A 23,229-nucleotide genomic window follows, 5' to 3' on the forward strand; every position below is an offset into this window, starting at 1 on the left:
CAGGGACTGAATGGGAGAGAAGTTAGAGCAGCTCCCATACACACTCAAACCCATGGATTCCCTGGGCAGGGACTTCCCTGGCGGTCCAGTGATTAGGGCTCCAGGCTTCCACTACAGGGGCATGGGTTTGACCCCTGGATCGGGGAACCAAGATATCCCTCATGCTGTGCGGCACAGCCAAAAAAAAAAAAAAAAAAACAAACCATGAGCTCCCTGGGCATGCACCACTGTTACTATCGTCTGGATCACAGTCTCCCATTGCTAAGAAGGTAAATGTCTACAATGATACTGACACAGTTGTAACTTGGGGAGGAAACAATCATTTTCTGACTCAGATAATGGGCTTCTTCCCCTTCTCCCTACTTCCAGACTTGACAACCACCTATCCAGATCCTGTGAGATTCCAACCAAACACTATCCTTTTCCTGTTTTACCCAGTTAGCCGTACTCTCCTGGACTCGTAAAAAGTCTCACCACTTTGTGGCTCTCTGTGTCCACTTTCTAGGATGCTTGCTCTTAAATTTATAGGGTTGGAGAATCTTATAAGAGGTATGGAAACATTCCTTGATGGGAAAATGCAGATTCTTTTATACATCCAGAAGATTGACCCTCCACACCTTTCGGAAGCTCACCAATGGATGCCCCAGGGGTCCCTGGACCCAACTGATAATGTCAGCCTTCAGAGAAGCTAAGCAGTGAAGAACAATGATTAAGAGCACAGCCTCCAGGCAGACAAATCTGGATTCACACCCCAGCTCCTCAACTATCTGTATGACCCTGGGTAAGACACTTGACCTTGCTAGATCTCATCTTCTCATCCATACAACTGCAATGATAACTGCCTGTATCTCGCTGGGCTGTCGGGAGGACTGAATAATACAGTAGACATAAAACATTCCTTGGTACATAGAATTTTTGCTATTCTGTGCTGATACAATATGTAGGAGCTTTATACATGGTGTAGTAGTTGTTTCTGGGTATCTCTTACCATCCCCAAGTCAGGGACCACGTGTTAACTAAGTTTGCATACCCCAGGGTATCTTAAAAAGGGCTTTAAAAGTACCCTATTGAGGCAAAACTCTTTTAGAAAACTTAAGAATTTTTGCAACAGCATATTATGTGAACAAAGTTTGCAGAATCAATTTTGCTTCAGAGTTTTAAACTCTTCAGTTATTATCTCTTTGTTCATGTGGTCACAAAGCATTCCATTGGCCGCAACTAAACCAGTTCCTTCTCTTTAAAAATAATACAGATGGACTTCGTTGGGAGATGGTTTTAATATTGCCTGTCTGCCAGGGAGAAGTCTCCTCAAGGTCTCCTTTATCCTTACGATTCCAAGATGAGTTAGTTTTTCCAGAATCTTCTAACTCAATTATTCCAGAGGTAAATTACTTTTTATTAACAAATAGAAAAACAAACACCAAGTTCTCCTTTGTCACTTTGAAATGTGTTTGCTCCCAGTGACACGGAAGGATTTCCAGTTTCTTTCTGACACACAGTACAAAGAGGCACATGGCCTAGCTTCACATCTCTTTATTATTTCATAGACTTCAGTAAATTCTGCTCCTATTCTTCTCCTTTTGAGATTTATTAATACCAGCTTTTAGTCATCTGTAAACCCATCCATGCTGCCTGCAAGCATTCTTGTTACCCTGGTCTGGAGCTTTTCAATCTGTTATATGTCTTTTGGGGTGAAAGGTTCACGTCTATAATATTTCTGTTTTGTTCATGCTGATGCAATAGAATTTTATAACATACAACAAAGAACTGGAATCTCAGCAACAGCATATGTAAAAGCATGTCAGGAGAAAAGGGCAAATCCAGGACCACAGTAAGAGACCAAGTCTAAAAGGCCCCATCCTCAAGTCATCCATCCCATGGGAGCACTTTTCCAATTAATTGGAATAATATGTCACCTAAATGGTACAACAGAAATCATCTTTTGTTCTTTAAAACCAGGAAAACTAGATATTTTGTATAAAAAAGTAACTAAAATGAAGGATTAATTAAAGATTTGCCAGAATCATTTCAAGTCACAACTCCCCACTTTACAGCACCTCTTCACTCTCTATCAAACAAAAACAAAATATTATTATTAGAGCAGGGTCATTGCTTCAGCCTTAATCTCATCCATTTACTCACTGGATTTATTTTTTAGTTCTTACAAAAAGCTAAGCTTCAAAGCACAAGGTACGCACCGTATTTCTCCTCTTATAATCTTGATGTTGGCTATCATTACCACTGCAGTAAATCTGTAGGGCAGGGAATGTGGTAAAGAACAGCAAATGCAAATGCTTCCAAAAATTCTTCACAGTTGTCCTTTTATTGTGATTGTATTTGTTCTACTAAAATGTTTTAATAAAAACAGATGTTTGCTCTAATCAAACCCTTTAAGAACCACTAACAAAAGAAATTTCAGGAAAGGAGGGGGAAGGACCAATGCTTTAGCATTAAATTATCTCTGACCTTGAAATATTACCATAGGCAATGAGGTCATAGTCACCATCACAACATTATTAGGAGGTTAAGTCTCTCAAATAAAATTTACATTTCTCTAAAACCTATGAACATGGTAAGGAATGTTCTAATCATCCAAACCAGAATCACTTATTTCAATAATTAATAGAACTAGTTGTGAATATGAATTTTTAAAGAGTCAACACACCGCGATGAAGAGCGGTCCCCGCACCGCGATGAAGAGTGGCCCCCGCTTGCCGCAACTGGAGAAAGCCCTCGCACGAACCGAAGACCCAATACAGACAAAAATAATAAACAAATAAATAAATAAATAAATAAAAGAAAATCCTTTAAAAAAAAAAAAAAAAAAAAAGAGTCAACACAAAAAGACCTGGATGATTCAGGGTAATCACTTTCATAACGATTGGGGGGACTCTCCCAGATTCATTGTCACTAATCACCCATTTCAAACCTGTGACTTTGCGTGGGCCTTATTTTGATGGCTTACTAGTGTCAGGAGCAGATTTCAATGTAAATTATTTAAAAACCATGATAAAGGCCAGTATTGCCGCCAGCGCCAGCACTGAAAGAGTGTATGCCCTTCCTTGCATCTCTTCGATTAACATGGGCTGACTTTCCAATCTATGGATTAACTATACCTTTTACTAAGTTCTTTTTCACCCACTGATTTCCTGCCTCTTGGCCATTTCTCAGCTCATTTTCATATCCCCCAGAGGGGAAAGAGAGAGCATTACACTCAAACCTATGGAATTTGCTCTATGAAAGGAAAAGGAAGAGACTGGAAACCACTGGCTAAAATGAGGTTTGGAGATTTTCCTACTTGCCTTGGTTCCAGTTAACCTAGAACATCAAGGGCCTACTTTCTATGAAGTCATTGATCCTTCGCCTCCACAAGATGATTTTAGCATGACCGTGGTGAGAAAGCTATTCCACGAACCAGAACTTTTCATAAAGTTTCTGAAACAAATTTATATTTAAGAAGATAAAGTAATATAAATCTCAAGACATATTCAAGACAGAAAATTTTGGAAAATCAGTGTAGAGCACACATCTGTCCTAACTTTAAAATTATTATTATGCTTTGGTCAGGAAGTAAGATGTAACTGCTTAGAATTTATTAATAGGTTTCTGCTTATTTACTGCTTTTACTGATAGAGCAGCCCAGCCCAAGTCCGCAAAGGGTTAATGCTGCTGGGTGAGCTGAATTCATGACCGTAATCCTAAACAAGTGAGGTGAAGTTCTATCAGGTCTATTTCATCGTATCAGGGATTACCCCTAGCGGTCTAATCCTGCTGAGCCTCGGGGAGGAACATTCTATTGTATTTGAAATCCTGGCCTGGAAAGAACAGAAGGTTAAATGGGTGCCTTGCTCTGTAATCAAATATCACAGGCACTACTTATCTATTCAATGAACAACTGATGTAGAAAATCAATTAGGAATCAAATAGCTTCTTAGGAATTTTTACCCAGAAAGAGGCAAGATATTTTTTTTTTTTTCAAAAGAGTTTATTTGATATGTCTCATAGTAGAATACTACAAATTCTGGAGCTTCCAGAGTTGTTTATCTGGTTTCTAAAATATGTCTTACCCCATACTCTAGAGCTTCTGTACTAATTTACTTGCAAAACCGAGGGGCGTTTCAGGAATAACCACACCATGCTCTAGCATGGCTGCAACGTTCACCTAAAAAAGGAAAAGCCATGCAAAATCAATCCACATGAAACACTGTCAAATCTGAATCAAAGTTCTGAACAAGAATGCAAATAGATATTATTGCTTTTATTGAGCTGATTTGACTCATTTACCTCTTCTGAAATGCATTCCTTCAACAGTGTATCACGTGGGAAAATATTATGAGCACGGGGGTGGGTGGGAGAAGTACACAGCCACAGCCCCTGGGGCTCTTTGTTCCCAGCAGGAAGAGGCTCCTTTCGGTGGCCTGAAGGTTAACACCTGTCACTCTGAGTAGATGTCACAGTTCCTGCACACAGACAAACAGGCTCACCTGGCCCATCCACCTGACCTTGGACAGGCCTCAGATCGAATCTGGTTATTAATATTGGGGAGAGTCAAAATGCAATCTTCCAGACACTGGAGAATTGAGCTAGAAATTATGCAGTAGGCACTCCCTGTCAATAAGAAGCATCCAGATGCTAAGGCTTAAAGTGGTCACCTGGGCCTGAGCAGGAGTTAAGAAAAACTTTTTTTTTTTCTTTTTTTCTCCTGTCCTGTGAATGCTATCGAGAGAAGTTTGCTCAGGGCCTTTATATGCCCAGCTTATCTGTCCTTCCACTTTCAATTATTTTGGGACTCTTTGCTTTATAAGGGTTCTTATAAGGTAATCCATTTGCAGGCTAAAGCAGATATAATTGGAAAAATACTGCCCTTTCATAGTCACGGAAGATATTTTACAAATGGGATGAAATACTTTTAATACCCTCATTGTAGTTCAGTGTGCATATAATTTTAACCACGGGTTCTCATTCTCTGTAATTGTTAGTCCCTATAAATTTATCTCAGAATATATCCATAATCTAGGCTAAAAAGGGAGAAATATGAAAAATCATTTAAATGCCTAGGCAAATACAAAAAGTGCTACAGTAATAAATGCATTACTTTTTCAAACCACTACTAAAGTTAAAGAGGAAATTTAATCTAATATTCCTTCCATAATTTACACAATTATTTCCATATTCCCAGGTGACAGGTCTCTTGATAAGAGAGTTATGTGTCCTTCATGATAGTATCAACATTAATGATTTGGTCAAAATCTCTGTCACAGGAGTATTAACATTTCCTGTAAAAATATATTTTGAAAACCATCATTAAGTTTTTATTTAAGTGAGTAGAGACCCAAAACGATGCAAATGTAGAAAACGTACTTCTTCTGGAGGAGGTGGGTAGGGAGGGATGGATTGGGGGTTTGGGATTAGCAGATGCAAACTATTACGTACAGGGTGGATAAACAACAGGGTCCTACTGTATAGCACAGGGCACTATCTTCAATAACCTGTGATAAACCATAACGGAAAAGAACATAAAAAAGAATGTATACATATGTATAACAATCACTTTGCTATACAGCAGAAATTAACACAACATTGTAAATCAACTATACTTCAGTTTAAAAAAAGAAAATGCACTTCTTCAAATGCTGGGAAGAATTTTTTGTCTGTACAATGAACAGTTTTTTGGTTTGTTTGGGTTTTTTTACATAGTAAAATCTTTCTTTTTCTGTGAATAAAAGGATATCTTCTTTTGGTTTTTGTTGTCTTCTAGTCACCAAAATTGTTTTCCCTGAGGATGTATCTGGACTAATGCATCTTTATGATATATCTTTTGCCCACTGAACTATTCATTTGGTCTCCCTGTGAAGGTATACTCCGAGGCTTCACGCCACCGGCATGGAGACCCCATGGTATGTAGAATTATGTTACAATCAACTACCCCACTCCTTCAACCTCCTGGCATTTTATATCAGTTGCTTCCTCAAGCAACACAAATCCACTAATGCTTTAATTTGTGACACTGCTAACTGGTATTAACAGATTATGACTATGAAATGTCCTTGCATTCATACTGGCACAGGCAGATGAGATGTCTGTCAGCGTAGAGCAAAACGCTCTAGGTCACACAAACATGTAACACTGCCCTATGTCTTTTACTTGAGCACAAACCTCCAAAGGTTTATATACACTTATGTGTGCTCAGGGAACATCATCCTTAGATAACCAAATGCCAGAGGTTCAGCCCAGGCAGGACAGGAAACTTCTATTCTTCACTGATCTACATGCATCAGTTGGACTCAAGTAACTGATCTAGCCAATCAAATGAATAGGAAGATCTTGAAATGATTGGTTTGATTTTTTTTAAGCAAATAACTCAGTTATTTCATTAGCTTGCTCTTTCACTTGGTGGGAAGAGGGATTGTTTTATCTGGGTCTTTTGTGGGACACAGGCTATATGGCCAGTGGGACTCAGAAACAGGTTGGCTTTGGCATTTTACAGTAGATCAGGGGTCAGCACAGAACTGATTGATTATTTCAAGTTGATCTACAAAAAAAAGGTATTTCTTTATGAAATAGACAAAGATCTAGTCTTTAACATGCAAGTGGTTAAATGCAATAACTTTTCCAGGGTTGTGTGTTCTGACAATATAGTTTCTGTTGCTTATGAAATTGATCATTGTATTTATTTGCTTCTTTTTAGCATTGGTTATCATTGTAGCTGCCAGTGTATCTGTATTAGATGCTATATTTGGCAGAAAAGAAAAGTACAGATATCATTAAAAGAAAATTGTCAAATTATAGATGATACGGTACACGGTTCTCTCTCATAAACAAGATAAAGTGATATACATACACACATCTATACCTACAGATACACACACACACACACACACACACACACCTCACACACACCCCACACACATACACTTATATCCACATCTATGGCGAGAAAGAAAGAGAATATGCAAAACTCCAAAAAACAAACCTCAGGATCTGCCTTCCTAGAATAGCAAGAAAATGAGAAATCGCAGAATCATTACAGAGAGCTACAAATGAGCGTACAACCCAGCAAGCCTGTGGAAGTTGACTCTCCTGAGACCTGTAAGATTCCTGTTCAGAAAACAGACTATATATCTGCTGCCTGGGGATATCTTTGTGTACGAGGAGAGTGGATTTCTGCAACTATGATGAGGCAATGCATGATTCCAAAAATTTACCAGCAAAGATATTCCTCCAAAATTCAATCCAGGGGCCTTAGTTTTTTTTGTTTTTTTTTTTGTTTTTTAACCGACATCTGGACTGAGAGAGTAGTTTCTTGGCCCGACAGTTCACTAAAGTGCCAGACTTTCAACAAAAAAACAGCTGTTTTGTGCAGAAAGGTTTTCTTTATAAAGGTTTGCCATTTTTCCTACCGAAATGGGATTTTTTTTTTTTTTTTTTTTTTTTTTTGTATATCAAAACAGGTCAGACTTCTGTCCTTAGGGGCAAAACCAGGAGCAAGACAGAGGGCAATACCCTCCTCGACTTCCTCAGACAGAGTATGCAGGACTGACAGACTCTGGCAACGTCTTAGTCCGTGAATGGAGAGAACACAGGGGACGGCGGAAGACACAGCTTCCTCTTCTGAACAAGGAGGTACAGATGCTAACGCAGCCCCGCTCAGCACACCCGCCGCAGTCACTACCGGTTCAGGAGTCTTCAGATCGACGGTGACTTTCACAGCCCACCAGCCCAGTGATCCTCAAATCTGACTGACGGTCAGGATCATCCATTTAAATGAAGAGAATCCGGGCTGCACCCCGCCCCTAGAGGTGGTGGCCTTGGCGTCAGTATGTTTTGAAAGTTCCTACAGGGAATCTCATGTTCACCTTCAGTTCATTCAGCCTTCCGCACACATTCTGCACAAATCTGTCAGCTAGATATGCAGCCGTTTCCAGAATGTCTTTCACAAAAACGTTTCCTGACCACCCCCACCCCCCAACAAGTTCAAAAGTGCTTGCACTCTGATCAAATCTCACTGGTAAATAAATGCCTTTTTCTACAGGACAGCCGATATCTAGCGAAGTCAATTCAGTTCAGCCCCGGCTACTTTTCTAAATACCTCAATACAGGCTCTCATTCAAATTCTTCACTTTCTTTCAAGAGTAGAGGATGAGTTTGATTTACACAAATACCTATGTACTAATGACACAAATAAACGTGCCAGCTCAAAAACAACTACTTATATTATTTGTTCACAAAGGTAAATAATTGTTTCTTTGCTTCATATGTGATTCTGTGTTTAATGCTTGTCTCCTCCACTAAACTGTAAGCTCTACCAGAGCAAGGCCTGTGTCTGTCTTGTTTCATGCCATATCCTTATTCCCCAGCACAGGGCCTGACAGAGTGGGCTCTCAAAAGATTAAGTGACATGATTAGTCAAATAAGTAAATAAAGAACAGGGGATTCAGAGATGTGCTTTAGTTATTTCTCTATATACAATTATTACCCTGCTTCCTGTTTACAAGAAAAATACATAAACATATATCTGCAGATTAAACAAAACAATGGAAAATCTGAAACCTGATAAATACGTGCAACTACCTCAGCAATTTAAGATGAAATACTTGTTAAAGCTCAGAATAAATTCAGCTCTAAGAATGACAGACGTGATTACGTGTAGACCAGATCTCAATGACCGTTAAGTTAATGCTGACTTTCTAATCATGATGGTAACTCAGTACCCATTTTACAGATGAAAAAATTGTGGCAGCAGCCAAAAGGCAGAAGCAAATTAATGCCAGACACAGAAGCTTTAAACATTCATTTTTCAGCTGTGTGAGCTCCACTTACTACTACACATTTGCAAATTCACACTTGGCAGATTTGAAAAGTGGTATTTAAAAGTGTCATACACAGTTCCTTTTCTGCGGGCAAACTTCTAAGAAAGAATGGATATTGAATTTAAAGCACATGAAAGGATACACAAATAGTTATTTTCTCTGAGCTATATTTACCCATATTTAAGTTGATGAGTATAGTATAGCTACATTCCTCTTCGAAGCAAATTTCAATTGAAGGCCAGTTGGAGAGAGAAAGTTAAGAATGGCTTTTCAGGAATGACAAGTCCTAGATATAGTAGTGTAACCAACTGCACTCACAGAAATTAAAAAGGGAAGTGTCTTACCAATAATAAGAAAAGCAGAAGTTATCTCCAAGTACAAAGAGCAATGCCAACGGAGTAGATGTGCTGACAAGACACGAGTAATATTTTCCACATATAAGAAAAGCTTTCATCTCAGACTGCATTTTCAAAGCTATTTTTGTACCTTAATTAAGATCTCTAGAACTCACTGGAGTGTTTTTTTCTCCATTTACTAATATATTAACTAAGGCACAGAAATGCTTGCCAAAAACCACATAAAGAGTGAAAAAGTCAGCTGGATGCTTCAAGACAGAAAATGCCTAACTCTTTTAAACTTTTCTTGAGCTACAGAGGGCTGCAGGGAGATAGATGGGCATATCTTCCACTGCCTTTCTCTGAGACATCATCCCACACTCTCCCACCGCACCCCACCCCCAATATACTAATAATGGGAGGGCATCAAAAGTGATACCCACCTTGTCAAGGCTTATTTAAGCTCATCAGTGTTCCTGGACGTAAGTGCCGAAAGAGTCATCCAATCTTTCAGTCTCACTGTGTTTCAGACTCAAGAAAGCAGCTCTAGGGAATCTTTTAGCCTGAGACAATATGAGAGCTTATCATATTTTCTTGCATAATTTTTCCTTAAAAACTTTTTTCAGAGTAAAACAGAAAGGAGAAATGATACAATGTTATGTTCTAACAGTAGGAACCCTGGCAGCCCAAGCCCTGACCTTACCCTACCCGTGTGAGCAGGAGGTCTCTGGAAATTGAAAACGTCAAGGTCATTTGTAAGTGTTTGAATAAAATAGGATGATGCCTGAAATAGCTACAGATAAAATATCAAGACCATTTACCACTGATTAATTAGATTAGCTTAGAAACAAGTCTATTTTTGTTTTTATATCTAGAAAAAGAAAAAGAATCCTTCTAGCTAGCAAAAAAAAAAAGCACCGAGTAATATTTCACTTTATCCACATCTTTACCACTCTGAAAACATAAAAATCATGCTCACAAAACATCACATAGGTGGGGAGTGGGAGGCAAGAGGGAGAGAAAATTTAAATTATACTGTTACTGTGCATTATTTTTCACATTATTTTTCAACAATGGGACATCTTGTGTGGAAACAAACAGCCACTTTATCAAAGTTCTGCAAGGCAGGAATCTAATTTCTTCCGTAAATACCACAGGAAATCTAAATATTAACTTTCTGGATGACACAAAGGAGTAAACATTGCTAAAATGTGTTATATAGAGGAGTAAAAATGTCCCTACAAACTTCTGGAATTCAGAAAAGCTGTTAGGGACAATTCACAAGGGAAAATAAAGCGCAGATAAAAAGCATTGTATAGTTTCTTCGAAAACCTGCAGAGCTTCTTGAGGACAGGAACTGCTTCATATACCCTCTGTGTCTGTTTTATTCACTAGCACAGTGCAAGGAGGACAAACAAGCTTTTGTGTGTTACTAACACACCAATCTAACAAAATGTGTTTCAGTAATTATCATAAAATCTACCAATTTTTCATTCGTTAAGGAGAATTCAGTTCATAAACATTTTTCAAAGAACATTGTATAAACCAAATAATGGTTTACATTCTGACCTAAAAAAGAACTAAAAACTATGTAATGTTATCAGTGATTTTTCTAATTTGCCAGTCCTCACTACCCCCTCCCAAAGTCTCTAAATCTCTATCCATCTCCTCATTACTTCTTTTCTTTCCCTCTCAGAGGATGTCCTTCCCAAAGATCAGCTATTACAGTGATACTCTTACATGCCACAGATAAGGCCTTCCTTTCCAGACATCTTTCTCAATGTATCTTCACTGGGACAAAGTGTCCTCTTTAAGACGGTGGGTGCTGGAACCAGTCAATCCAAGTATAAAGCCTGACTCAGCTGGCACTGCTACCAGCTGTGTGACCTTGGATAAATTAATTAAGCTTTCATCGCCTTAGTTTCTTCATCTTCAAAATGGGTATAATAATAATGCCTACTTAATAGGTTTGCTGTTAGAATGAAATGAGTTAATATATTTCAAGAACTTAGAAGATTACCTGCCACCTAGTAAGTGCTCAATAAATGTTCAAATTTTTCTCATTGCACTTGTTGGCCATGGAGCAGAATATGAATAAAGAGCATCAGAAGAGTGATAAACACGTGTAATATTTTCTAAAGGAAAAGGATCAGGTATAAATAAGAAGTGACCAGCAGTACTGAGTCCAGTTAATATCAGTGATTGCTCTTTTGGGAATTCCACTTCTAGGTATAAACCTAAGAGAATGAAAACACATGTCCACACAAAAACCTATCCACAAATGTTCATAGCACCATTATTCATAAGAGCCAAAAAGTGGAAACAACTCAAATGCCCATCAACTGATGAGAGGATAAATCAATGTAGTTTATCCATGCCATGGAAATTCCATAATAAAAAGGTATGAAGTACTGATTCACGCTGCAATATGGATGAATCTTGAAAACATGCTCAGTGAAAGAAGCCAGTCACAAAGGACCATACATAGTATGATTCCATTTATATGAAATGTCGAGAATAAGCAAGTCTATATAGACAGAAGACAATTAGTGGCTGCCTGGGGCCGGGACAGGGGAGGTTGGGATTATTGAGGGGGGGAGGGGTAAATGGCAGAGGATTTCTTTTTGGAGTGTTGAAACTGTTCTGAAATCAATTGTGGTGATGATCGCATAATTCTGTGACTATTCTAAAAAACGTTGAATTCGATGCTTTAAATGGGTGAATTTCGTGGTACATGAATTATATCTCAACAAAGCTGTTGCAGATTAAAAAAAAAAAAAGCAGCAAGAAACCAGAATACAATGGCCTCAACATTCACTGCACTGCCCACATGGTAGGTTTTGTAGTTTAGTTCTTTTAGTTCCTCCCTTTTCTATTTTAGAACTGATTTCTTGAGACTTTTACTCACATTTTCCTCAATAATTTCATGCTTAATTATTGAGATTGCTGTCTTATTTCATCACTTTCCCCTATGGACATCAACAGTTGATCAATTTAAGAAGATATTTGTTCTTATTACCTGATTCCCTGAATTTCAAGGATACTTTTGAGTCTCAGTGTCTTGTATCTGTGTGACTTTAAGGCAAAGAAAATAATAGAGTACTAATTAGATAGATATTAATTTGAGAAACTCTTTGCTTTAAAAGATAACTTTTCAAAAGACTTAGTGCTCAAGCCTTTGTAAAAAGATACCTGCTCCAATGGTGGGACTAGGACCTGCCTTCTATAAGGTGAAAAAAGGCTAAATGTGTTCCCCCAGTTGGTGAGGCCATTTACTTTCTGGAGCACCTATCACTTTTACCAAATCATAACCTGTTCCCTGAACCTTTGATTAGTCATGTGTACATACAGAACTGATTTCAGGGCTTGTGGACGAGTCTTGCACAACATCATCAAAGGTTTATTACCTCTAGGGACTGAGAACACTTACAATTTGCAGGAAGAGATTTCTGAGTTCTACTTTAAAATAAAATAAGTAGGCATTAATGATTAACTCATAATCTTCAACAATATTTTTTTAAATAAGTCTTCGTATGCTGTATTCTCACTCATTTCTCTCTCTCGCATACACACAGACACACACACACACGTGTGCACGAGCATGCAATTTGTTTCAGGGTTTGAGCAAAATAGGTATAGGTAGGTCTTCTTGGACACATACTGAAAACATCACTGGAGTACTGGCATTTTGCCTTTATAATCACCAAACACGTGAGAACTGAATATATCCACATTCTTCTATACCCACTGATAAAGAATTAAACGGTTCACTTTTTAGAAAAGTGTTCACAGACTTTAAAAAAAATCAGTTTCGATGTACTTCTGTACTTCTGTGCTTTTCCAATAAGTTATGAAGCCATTACTTTTAAAGGGGTAGCCACAGTTCTACAGGAAGAAATAAAATGACCTAGTACATGCTACAGGAACTTATAAGTAAATATTATACCTGAGAGTCTATTTTGAAACATACATCTAAGTAAATGTCGACACAATTAAGCAATAGGAAATGTTTGCATTTTTGACTTAAAGATGGTAATTCTATTGCCATGTTAAGAATCAATACTCTAAAAACTAAAGAATTCTTCATAAAACCCATCTTAGTTTTTCTAATATTTAAGGAATTAACAGAGCCAGAGACTCTATTTCTCTGGGAAAAAAAAGTTAGTTATGAATTCTCTTTGGATCTATTTTTAAGGAATTTGATTTTGATCCTGGGGAGTATCTTCTCAGGAAATACTCATGATGGAAAAACTTGGTATGATGGTTCCATCCAAATGGTTTTTTTTAAATTACTTAATTTGCTACTAAAAATTATAATAAACCAAAACAAATAAATTAAACCAGAACTTGCTTTTAGTCAAATTCTTTCTCAAAAGACATTGAGGCACCTCTGTTTAAAAAGTGGTGATAGTATCTCATAGTAAGTAAGAGAGTGTTTTCTCCCTTCCAAAGTTTGTGTAATATCAATTCACCAAATGAAATAAATTCTGAAAGGTATATTCCACTGTTTACATATTTCCCATTTTAGCATGTTAATCTTATTTTAAAAAACAACACTATTTATTTGGTGTAAACTGGGGAATCATTCTCCCCTTCCCTCATGTCTGGTGTCACCTGCCCTGTTACTTAGTGGTAAGTGCTGAATATATATTGAGTTTAAAGGAGATACTTTGTAAACTGACACTCTTCCAGAGGCGATGGCAATCAGACTTGCTACCTGATTTCCCACAACTGAACAATGAATGACTTCAGGCCCTAAGGACATATGCTAGTATTATTTTCAGGCCTGCCAAATAAATAGTTAGAAATATTTAAAGTCTTTAAAAGATACTGCCCATCATAATTATCCAAATGTCGTTGCATCCTTTACACACACCAGCTTTGGTATTGGGAGCTTCTCTCCTGCTAACAGTTCGGTCACTTCAAAACTAAGACTATTCTTACTTTCCATTAAAAGAATATTTCATTAATGAGTACGGTCAACTGCAGCGGTGTCAATGATTGAGAATTTTTTGCAGGATCGGTAGCCAGATTCAGGAAGGCAAGCTTTCCTCAAGCATCTCTAAGGGAAGTCCATGTCAATAGTTCTAAAAAGATGTGGGCCGGTTCCTTGGAATCATTAGCAAAATTTCGAGGAGGAGAGAGGAAGGGAGTGCATTAGAAACCTATGGTGGAAAGAAAATTCCTGGAAGCTTGGAACAAAATGAATCAAAGTAAGAAGTAAAAAATACAAGTTAAAAAAATAATAATAATTCAAAACAAGATTATTTTTAAAAATGCTAGTTACGTAGCAAATGAATAGGACTTCCTCCAGTAGTTATAAGGATGTCAGGAAGAGGGAAGAGGAGACTCAGGTCCTGGGCAGAGAGTAGACTGTGCTTTCCTTGTTGCTGCGTAGGAAGTTAAATGCTTAGGGAGGCACATTCCATCTTTCAGGTCAGCAGGGTACCATTTAGTACATTACTGCTGAAGTACCCTGGTGACCTGAATGAATTAAGGCAGCTTCCAAAGGTGCTTAACTTGCAAGCACTGAGAGCTCAGGCACTCAAAGTGATAAATATTCTATGAGTCCTTTACTATTTAATATACCAAACACCCCAAAATGCCAGCAAAAGGAAAGTTTCTTTAAAGGGAAAGAATTCTGTTGTGATAGGAAAGAGTCAGGTAACAGTTTGAACCCGCAGTCTCTCCTTTGGGCTTGGAGATGCCCGCAAGAGGTGTAAGTTCATCACACCAGTTGACTGCAATCGTGGGTGCAAACCCTACCAGCCAGCTCTGATGTTACATTGCACCTGCAGTGTCTTTAAGGGAATCTGTAACTTGAAGGAATAAAGGTGGGCTCCAAAATAACTAACCCTGGGCAAAATGGTTGTTTGCCTCTGAGGCCCCCAGCCCTTCTCTTCCTTTCTCACTCTCTGTTCTTCCTGTTCTCAAGTATTATAACAAAATGTTTTCATTAGCAAAGCCTCATACTGTAGGCAATGGCTTGGGTTGAAAAGAGACCAGAGTGAGAACCCCAGCACGTGCTCTTACTATCTGTGAGGACTTGAACAAGGAGTTTTGCTCTGAATCTCAGTTTCCTCATATGTCAAAATGGGAATAACAACATATAACTGTTGGGAAAAGTAAATGAGATAATGCACATAAAATGCTTTAACTTACGATTGTTGTTCAAAAAGTTGTGCCATTTTAAGAGGTGATAAGTCAAGTATCAATACGGTTTCACTGACAACAGACTGGCCATCAGAAGAAGGGATATTTTTGGTAAGATTCTTTCCAATAGCTTGTAAATCATACACAGACAGTCAATGACCAACTCTATCTATAAATAAGACTTTTCTCAACACAAGACACATAATCACAGACTGAAAATCAGTATGTAAAACTTTTAAAGCTTTCCTCCCAAACTCAAATTAAGCAATACAGTTGGACTTATCAATAGCTCATTTCTTTACATCCTCAGCACTGCATTCCACTAATTTTTATCGGCAGATATCCAGGGACAAAGAATTCTTCAACCCTAACCGTCCTCCACACTACTCCCTAAAAATTGAGTAATCGGAAAATATAACCCTAACATTTATCCCTTAAGCAACAAGGAGAGAGAAGTGTATATTCTATGCTTCCTAATATTTCCAATGAAAGAAAAGTATTTAGGAACATCTGTATCAATAAAGTATTGAGAGTATGGTCTCAATACACATTTATATTTACATATACATATTTAATATATGTAAGTATTATATTCAAAGCTGCAAAAGTACGTTTCCTTTAGGAAACCTAGAGTGTTAATAAAATATTATAAAACCGAGTGAAATGAAATGTTGCCACATGTAAGTGTTATTTGTGATAATACAGAACTGTCATTACAATAATTTACCTTTAAGCAGAATTCTCCACAGTACTGCAGACTGGACTTAGAAAGATCCCCCAAGACTCAAACTAAAGTAGCATCCTGGTTCTAGAAGGGAATTGACTGAAGTTATAACCTGACACGTTTTGCATTCTTCAGTAAGTGGTTCTCTTCTTCATTTTCTAGGCAATCAGCGGCACCATCCTCATGTTTAAAGAACAACATAAATGTTCCAAGAAATAGAAAAGCTCTATCCTGCTCTGTAATTCCCACCGTAACCTTTGTCTGAAACTAACAAAGTCATACACCGCAAGAGAGCAATGAGTCAGCCAAGACATACAAGTGACATTGTTCTACATGTACTGATGACCCAAGAAAGCAGTCACGCTCAGCCTTTTGACCAACCATTGTTGAAAAAAAAGCATGGAAGCTTTCAAGGGCTAGTATATGGATTCACCCCTTAATTTGATTAATGTCCCTGCCACACTGGAAGAACAGAGTGAGTTAGGAAGCATCACCTTAGAGAAGATGGTTTGTATCCTTCCTCATTAATGGGACACACCCTCCTGTAAACAGAGACGTTTAAAAACCTGGCCCAAAGGAAGTGCTTAATGAACGTTTCTGTATTCATTAGAAGTAGAACTTGGGATGTCATTTGGGCATTCTGCAAACAGAACATTAATCACCATACTCCTCCTAGGTTACAGAATCCGTGAAGACGTTTCCTAACGGGTTCTAGGGGGCTGTGCCTCTACCGTTGTTCTTCTTTTGAATAATCATATCATCGTAAGCTCTCCCGCAATACACTGATAATTTGGGGGAAAAAAGTGCCTTTGAAGGCTTGAATTATCTGAATAATGAACAAATCTCCACGTCTAATTGAACTCAGCCTAAGCAGAGGCTCAGACTCCAAGCAAACTTGGTAAAGCGTTTCCAGTAGAACTCAGGCCGGCCAGATGTTCTGGAAGCAGAACCGTGGTCATTATGCACATGCCAGCTCCACCACACTCCACCCCGGGCCAAGACCCTTTCGGCAGCGCGAGGCCTGCTTAACGTATGACTCTGGCCGCCTTACCACGTGGCATCCTAGGACCCATCTGAACATTTCAGCGATTTTAAACGAGCTCCACTGACAGGGATGATTACGTGGAAGCCAAAGAAACAGACAGGGAGAGCACGTTCATTATGAGATATAACACCTTTGTCTGCATTCCCTAAATGACCTCAGGTTGGGGGACACATAGGGATTTACTAATTTGGGTTAAACCATACCTACACTTCACATGAGACAGAATGAGCACAAGTTATACAAAAACAGTAACATAAATCCCAAAGTCTGAGTTGACACGGTCCTGGAGTGAAGTGAATGGTAGTGCCAGAGTTTTCACTGCTTCTCTGAAGTGGAGGGTTGGGTGTGATGTGTGTGGGGAGTGTGTGTGTGTGTGTGTGTGTGTGTGCGTGTGTGTATCCGGAAGAAGGGAAATGCAGGAAGCTCTTAGGGTGGGGCACCGCCCTATCACAACTCCATCCCTGATGTAACCACCGTCTCCCCTCACACATTAGAAATTCATCCAGGTCAAGCGGTTCCTTTAAAAGCAAATGCACCTTGGGAAAGACCTGAAAGTCATTTACACCTTTGGATGCACTACTCTACTTTTATGAAAAAGGCTTCCTTCCTCCTTAATGAAAGGAATGATCGTTTTCTTTGGGGAATTAGATGGGTTATCTCGCAACATGGAGTATTTCCATGAAGAGAAGTTCTAGATGAGAAAACAGTAAGGATTTCAGCCAAAGAGAGAAGAGAATAACGGCGTGTGCCTGATGTGTGGGGAGATGGTAGCACTAGTTAAGGAAAGACTTGTCAGAAATAAAGTAGGAGGATTCCAATGACACGCTTTGCTTTCTTTAAATTTTGTCTGGGTTTGTTAACAATTTCACACATTAAAAATCATTTTATCTATCCACACATGGATGTAATAAGTTGTTAATACCTGGTCTAAAGTAATTCTTCTAGGGATTGGTATGTATCAATATATATCTATATATATGTGTATCTATCTATCTATTATGTATCTGGATAGACAGACATTTTTGGTCATTTCTTCCTGGTGGAATACAAAGAGGGTTCTCAGCTCATAATGTAGTATATATTTCTCGCCATGTGAATGCAGTGAGAATGCCCATATTTGTGCTGGAGTAGCCGTGTTCCAACACATGGCTGTGTTTCAGTAAATGTCAAGCTTAAAAACAGAAGTAGACATAGTAGTAGGGTTGGCCAATTACATTGTGATCTGAAAACACTAGTGATTTATTAGTTGCTATTAGCTGACCTCTATTTGATCTGTATATTTATTAGTTATAAGTATTAGGCAAGCATGCATTTTTCTACTATAGAAACTTGTTTTTTCAGCCTCTGCCTTCTTTTTATATGAGAATACAACAGAATAATTTGAGTTGTGATTACTTTTTTAAAAAATAAATCCTGCAACTGAAATTAAATTTCACACTGCATTTCAACCTTGAAAGGAACAGAAATCTGAAACTAACACAGAAAGTGCAAAATTTTCCATATTCACATTAAGGTTTAGCAACAGAAAAGAAAAACTTTTGTTTATCTCTGAAAACAGCTTTCTTCATCTAAACAAATGACTAGAATAAGATTAAGAAAAACCTGTTTTGGTTTTTTAGATACACACACATATTCCAATTTCCTTTTGCACAATGACTTTTATGCATATGGGTACCACGCAATCTCCTAACTTCTTTTACCATCGCACTGGGACAATGACAATTCAATAACTGAAATGGGTATATTTGATTTTAAATTGCAAAGTTGGGCTCAGGCCTATTGAAATGAAAATGCTTGTAATTCTTTGTTAATTCCAAACTGATTGGGTTATTATTTCCTACCAGTTAAAAAAAAGAAAAAGCAGAAAAGGCAGGTGAAGCTAATTATTCCATTTTTTTATTTCCTTGGCACGTACTTTGCCCAGCATGGTTTTTGCATTCTCTTCTGTGACCCTCCCCAGCACCTTGATTTTAGTTCTTAACCCAGATTCTTTCATCCATAACATGGATAATGAGAAAACTCCAAAAATGTTCCTTGGGGGAATGTTACACTAAAAGTTACCTAGGACTAAGTCCCACGTGTCATCCTTTGCTCACCATGGAGACAAGAGATTCATTCACTGCCCTCAGCCAATTTGAAATCCAAATATGAAAACAGCATTATGGAATTCAGACAGATGACTCTCCTTCACAACTGGCAGATGCAGGAAGAAAAAAAAAAAAAAACTAGTATAATTAAGCTTTTGACTTTGAACCAGCGAAGCCATGAACACCTCACTTAAAAATACAATATAATATTATCAAAGCAGCTAAAGCACAGGTGTGGCAAGCGTATTTGCATGCCCTGCGCAGGATGGCGGTCGACCAATCAGCTGGCCAGAAAAGTCTCAGTCATTCTATGGCAAGAATAAGGTAAACTGTAAATCTTAAATATTACCAAAGTCTTATTTGTTCTTTCTCAGTTAGAACATGTAGTGCTAAGTGGTTTTCATTACATTTTTTTACTGGACACTTTAGAAAAGGATTGGGATCATTTAAGGGGTAGACCAAATTGCAGTGCATTTTTTTTTAATGAGGGTTGGAAGTAAAGGAGTTTCTTTAATACGTCTCAGTCCATTCATTAGTCCATTATTCATCTTACAAATATTTATTGAGGACTCATTATGTGAATATCAATCGACAGAAATTTGTAAAGGATGCAAAGGCTTGAAATTGGGAAAACATAATCAAATCAAATAAAGTGCTTAGCTGAGAACACTGTGTTGGCATTATATACAGATGCACACACACACACACACACACACACACACACACACACACTTTACCTTGCAACACTGATTGTAGCCATCTATGCATTCAGTACTTATTAACCTCACTTTAAACATACTTTCAGACATTAAAAGAAAAGATTAAGGTCAATCTGCAGTTTCATTTTATCGTTTGAATTTCCTATCCCAATTTTGCTTCATTAAAATTTCCAGAGGAAAAAAATATCAAAATTTAACAGTGCTTACTGCTTCAGAGAAGTTTGCCTGAAGAAAGGAGTAAGCTTTTCTTAACAATAACAAAATTCCTTTAAGAAAAAAAAATCCTAAGGTAAAGAATACTGCCAAAAAATGAACACAGCTTTGTTTGTTTTTGCAGTCATCGTTAGCAATAGACATAAAGGTATTCTTTTTTTGAGTCCATATGGAAAAATCATCAACACATTCTGCCTCTGGGTTCTTTGCCAAAATACCATAACCCACAAGCCTTCTACCTTAAACATGAAAGGAAAAGGTGTTGTTCTGGTCAAATAAAGAAATAATTTTTACTAGCATACGTCTAATGTTAAAGCTGCCTAAATCCTGCCAAATACATTAAAACGACATCTGTAAAACAGATTTTCATTAAATTGATCAGGTTAAAGTTAAGCAGCTAGGCAGATGATGCTTTTAAGCTACCCCTTAACCTTTAACCTTTAACCTCCTTAAACTGGAATAAGGACACACACATCTTTGAGGTAATGCTGCTTCAGGCTGACCATGCAAGAGGTAAGTGGCCTATTCAAATTGCCCCGACACATCCCCACATTTGGAGTGTTATGAATCAATATGCTGTCAATGAGGAAAAGAGCTGTTTTCTCCCAGCTCTGTATTTGTCTTTTAACTGCTACTTGTCACTTTCCCTTGAAGTCTGAATAATTCACGATGCAAAATGATGTAAATTAAACTCCTAATGAAAATGAATTTTATATAGGCGGTTATTATCTAGTCATTAGCTCAGACACCATTTTAAGTCTAATTTTAATATTTTCACCATATTACAAACCATCATTTTTTTCCAGGCCTAGGCCAATTTGTTAGTGTCTCATTTAAAAGCAATTAATGTTACTTATGGAGCAATTTTATTTTGCCGACACAAGCCGACCAAGCTTACTAATATCCTCATTGCTGCACTTGAAAATCCTCTGGATCTGACTCACACAGTTTCTGTAAATCAGTTTAGAAACAGCATCCTCAACACATTGCTACTCTGGAGGAACTTTTCTAGTGACTTCTAGAAAGAATGAATGCTCCTTGAAGGCTAATGCAAAATAATATAGTTCAATTGCCCAATACCAAGTTTCAATGGCTCCGATATTTCTCTCTTCCATCTTCCTTTAATTCAAGGTAAGTTTGTTCAAAGTGTGTTTTTATTTGTTTGTTGACCATTTTTAGACACCACACCACAAGGACACTTGGGTATTTAAGAGATAAGCAAATAAAGAAGACGGGGGGAAAGTCAATTTATATATGACATAACATTTTTAAGGTAAGAGTACACATAGCCTTTGGTTCTGGGATCTAAAGCTCTCTCTGCTTTAAGGCCCTCTTTATAAGCAAGTTCTATCTCATCTGGTTGTTACACTTTCAAAGACAATATCCAACTCTCTCTGAAAAGGAACTTCAAGGGTAACCCTGACACCTAGCAAACTTCTCTACAGACAGTGAGGGTAGTCAATCCACACTCATGGAATGAATGGATAAACTTAATGCACACATACACATGTGTAAATAATCGTCAAACAATTAGATTAAATAACCTTTCCCGAGAAAATAAACAGGAATGCTCTACCTTTCTTCAGCTTCCCACATGAGATTAATAAAACAGAAAAATTTGTACATTTATATCTTCTATTCACAACATGTTAATTTAAAGTGTTAGAGGAGCTGTGTGAATACAAACACAGTTCATGAATATTCTACATAGCTCCCAGGGTCAAGATCTATTATTTATACAAACTTAATGTTTATTTTTTTTCTCCTAGGTAGTCTAAAAGTTTTAATAGTTCAGGTATCAGCAGAAGAAAAGTTGACAACTGAATTGTCTGTCAACTGTTGCTGTAAAAGCTATGAATTATAATACAATTAATCCATTATATTATATTTTCAATACCATCAACTTAGAAGCTTTCCATCTTACGTCAGGGCCTGTACTCCCCTCAAACTGTATAACCCAAATCTAATGCTTTCATTATTGATCCACAGAGAGCCGATATTACAGGAACAACGTTACAAATTCTCACACCATGACTTTAGGTTTTCACGCTCAGTACATAAATCCAGCATTTGAACTTCAAGAAACAGCCCAAACAAATAGTGGCAGGCCAACCCAAATAAATAATTCTTTCCCCTGCTCGAGATAGCCACAATCTGCTCTTTCTGTGGTCTGTTTATAGTTCGAAAGAGCATTAGAAGAGCCATAGGTATTATAATCACTGGTTGACTCCTGATAGTAATCACTGATTTCTAGTATAAATCAATAGATAACACTTGCAAAATGGATTTTGTAATCATATTTAGAGCTTGTTACGATGACTAATGGTTTGCAATATTTTCTGAATTTTAATATCCTCTGGACAAAAGAAGTTTTTATAAGTTACCAAGTTATTCATCATAGAAATGAATCTGTTACATTTGTACATGAACCAAGACAATCAAGCCAATCCAGTTAACAAACTGCAGAAAATAAATTAACCAGTAATTAGGTTCAGAAAAAGTCAAGACAAGGTATGTAACAAATGATGTTCATCGCTTGCGCGTGTTCATTACATCCGTATAGTTTTTTTTTCCCCTGTAATATTAAAAGTCTAGTTGCCATTCAATGAACATTTTTACCTGCGCCACACCCACTGAGGGGGATAAAAACTTTACTAGCTGGGAAAAGTCATGCAAAATAACAACAGAGTTAAGTAGGAGACTGACAACTGATGCTAAGGGAGGGCGTGTTTTTACTCAATACCACCAGGAGCTTGCAGGGAAAAAAAAAACCAAAAACCACACATAGTGTTTGGATCATCCTTGTTTGTCACCAAACAAAAGATGATGCACTCACAAGGCAGCGCTATTTTTGTCCTCTGCTCCCTGAAACCATTAATACTTAGCTAAGAGTGTTGCTATGTTGTTGTTTTTGATCAATCAATAAAAGAGGTTTAAGAGTATTATTTTATATATGGAAACACTCAGAACAGTGATTTTATTTCAGGGCAACCAGTAGAGTGATCAATCCCACAGAGATACGTGTAAAAGGGACATATGGCAAATCCTTTAAATATATTTTCTGATTCCATCTACTTCAACAGGCTCTGCATTTAGCAACGTGAAGCAGAAACTGTGGCTCTTGCCCTTCTACTTTTTTTTTT

The 23,229-nt window shown here is 37.7% G+C and overlaps 1 protein-coding gene across 1 annotated transcript in view; it reads right to left on the minus strand.

Moving 5' to 3' along the window:
- ZFHX4 (zinc finger homeobox 4) overlaps positions 1-23,229 on the minus strand; it is a 177,374-nt gene that overhangs the window by 127,233 nt on the left and 26,912 nt on the right.

The sequence above is a fragment of the Balaenoptera acutorostrata genome, chromosome 17 (assembly GCF_949987535.1).
Source record: "Balaenoptera acutorostrata chromosome 17, mBalAcu1.1, whole genome shotgun sequence".
NCBI lineage: Eukaryota > Metazoa > Chordata > Mammalia > Artiodactyla > Balaenopteridae > Balaenoptera > Balaenoptera acutorostrata.